Genomic DNA, 3,230 nt, shown 5'->3' with positions numbered 1-3,230 from the left:
ATTATAAAAACGTTCTTCAAAGTAAGGATTGGTGTATTGTATAATGGAAGTCCTCACAGTTCACGTTCTTCAAAGTAAGGACTGGGGTAGGAAGTCCTCACAGTTCATTTTATAATTTGGTGTAAGATTGGTAACAATGTGTTGATTATTGAATTATTTAATAATGTTTTTTGGGATGAAATCGTCACATTTTTATTTTTTCAATTCGTTTATATCATATAAATACATACTGCTGGGTTTCAAGATGTGTATATTATGTTTTATGTTCTGTTCGTAGTTGTGAATATAAATACATCCTGCTGGGTTTCAAGATGTGTATATTATGTTTTATGTTCTGTTCGTAGTTGTGATTTGCTGTTAGAATTATGGAGTCAATTTTCACCAGTTTTAACGAAGGTAAACTTATAACAACTGTAATAGCACATTGACTTTAGTGAAGAAGAATTGGAAGGTTTAAAACTGAGTACTGTTGTTATAGACTGCTATTAGCTGTCTCAGTTCAAGAAGATAACTTGTATATTAATGAGACACTGTGAGCCATATACCTTATCTCTCTACACACCCAGTTACTCTGTGTCGCCTTATTTATAGCACCCAGTTATTACTTTGTGTCGCTTTATTTATAGCACCCAGTTATTATTTTGTGTCGCTTTATTTATAGCACCCAGTTATTATTTTGTGTCGCTCTATTTATAGCACCCAATTATTTTGTGTCGCTTTATTTATAGCACCCAGTTATTATTTTGTGTCGCTTTATTTATAGCACCCAATTACTTTGTGTCGTTGTATTTAGAGTATCCAGTTACTTTGTGTCGCTGTATCTTAGAGTACTCCAGTTATTACTTTGTGTCGCTGTATTTAGAGTACTCCAGTTACTTTGAGTCGCTGTATTTAGAGTACTCCAGTTATTACTTTGTGTTATTTAGAGTACTCCAGTTACTTTGTGTCGCTGTATTTAGAGTACTCCAGTTATTACTTTGTGTCGCTGTATTTATAGCACCCAGTTACTATTTAGAGTAACTATACGTTTGTTGTTAAAATCTAATTTATACCATTAACGTATTTTGTTGTCCATTTGTTTATATTTGTATTAATTGTGTCTAAGAACTGAGGTATTCTTCAATGTTGTAGTCAGACCCCAGTGTCTAAGAACTGAAGTATTCTTTAGTGTTGTAGTCAGACCTCAGTGTCTAAGAACTGAGGTATTCTACAGTGTTGTAGTCAGACCCGTGTCTAAGAACTGAGGTATTCTTCAGTGTTGTAGTCAGACCCCAGTGTCTAAGAACTGAGGTATTCTTCAGTGTTGTAGTCAGACCCCAGTGTCTAAGAACTGAGGTATTCTTCAGTGTTGTAGTCAGACCCCAGTGTCTAAGAACTGAGGTATTCTTCAGTGTTGTAGTCAGACCTCAGTGTCTAAGAACTGAGGTATTCTTCAGTGTTGTAGTCAGACCTCAGTGTCTAAGAACTGAGGTATTCTTCAGTGTTGTAGTCAGACCTCAGTGTCTAAGAACTGAGGTATTCTTCAGTGTTGTAGTCAGACCTCAGTGTCTAAGAACTGAGGTATTCTTCAGTGTTGTAGTCAGACCCCAGTGTCTAAAAACTGAGGTATTCTTCAGTGTCGTAGTCAGACCCCAGTGTCTAAGAACTGAGGTATTCTTCAGTGTTGTAGTCAGACCCCAGTGTCTAAGAACTGAGGTATTCTTCAGTGTTGTATTCAGACCCCAGTGTTTAAGAACTGAGGTATTCTTCAGTGTTGTAGTCAGACCTCAGTGTCTAAGAACTGAGGTATTCTTCAGTGTTGTAGTCAGACCTCAGTGTCTAAGAACTGAGGTATTCTTCAGTGTTGTAGTCAGACCTCAGTGTCTAAGAACTGAGGTATTCTTCAGTGTTGTAGTCAGACCCCAGTGTCTAAAAACTGAGGTATTCTTCAGTGTCGTAGTCAGACCCCAGTGTCTAAGAACTGAGGTATTCTTCAGTGTTGTAGTCAGACCCCAGTGTCTAAAAACTGAGGTATTCTTCAGTGTCGTAGTCAGACCCCAGTGTCTAAGAACTGAGGTATTCTTCAGTGTCGTAGTCAGACCCCAGTGTCTAAGAACTGAGGTATTCTTCAGTGTTGTAGTCAGACTTCAATGTTCAAGACCGATTCCTTGTAATAAATTACACAACGAGGAGAATAAAAATCACATGCGTCAAAGAAACTTTATTAAGAAAAAAATAAATAAAAATCAATGAATAAAGAAAATAAAAAGGTCAGCAAATAAAATAAAAATTGTTGTTGTTTTTCAAGAGTTTATTGAGTTAGCAAGTCCTCTATGATCTTTGAAGTATCACAGCAGATCCAATAGACACTATAAATATCATGTATAATCACTAACGTTTAACGTAAATACGTGCACCAGATGAAGCTCGTACGTACTTGTAGTAAGCGTATGCGTAATGTAATGTGCAGTAGTAATTATTTTTGAATAGCACGTGTTATAACTGCAGGTTAATGTACAGGTAATATGGCGGTTGGTGACGTAAACAAAAATAATGGATGCGATATAAACATCATTAGAAAGGGGTTTTACTAGTAAATCATCGTTCATGTTATACCGAGTCTCGTATGAACTGCTGTGTAATTGATATTTAGCACTTAATAATCCTAGGTAGGTCTAAGTAGTGGTAAAACTTTTAAATTTAGCTGCTATCGTTTTCGAGACCTTCTGAAGAGTTGTCTGGAGACCTAAAACACTGATATTCTTGTATTATTAGGTAACCTGGTAGGTCGCGTTATGATAGAAACTGAGTAAGGAAACATGTCCGTTCAATAATCAACACAAGATTGGTAACAATGTGTTGTTTATTGAACATGTCGTTAGATTGGTAACAATGTGTTGTTTATTGAAAATGTCCGTTAGATTGGTAACAATGTGTTGATTATTGAACATGTCCGTTAGATTGGTAACAAAACATGTCCGTTCAATAATCAACACACTGTTACCAATCTAACGGACATGTTCAATAATCAACACATTGTTACCAATCTAACGGACATGTTCAATAATCAACACACTGTTACCAATCTAACGGACATGTTCAATAATCAACACATTGTTACCAATCTAACGGACATGTTCAATAATCAACACATTGTTACCAATCTAACGAACATGTTCAATAATCAACACACTGTTACCAATCTAACAGACATGTTCAATAATCAGCACATTGTTACCAATCTAACGGAC

This window comes from Limulus polyphemus, unplaced genomic scaffold (assembly GCF_000517525.1).
Source record: "Limulus polyphemus unplaced genomic scaffold, Limulus_polyphemus-2.1.2 Scaffold5442, whole genome shotgun sequence".
Taxonomy (NCBI): domain Eukaryota; kingdom Metazoa; phylum Arthropoda; class Merostomata; order Xiphosura; family Limulidae; genus Limulus; species Limulus polyphemus.
The sequence above is the reverse complement of the archived record's forward strand: the minus strand, read 5'-3'. Positions refer to the sequence as shown.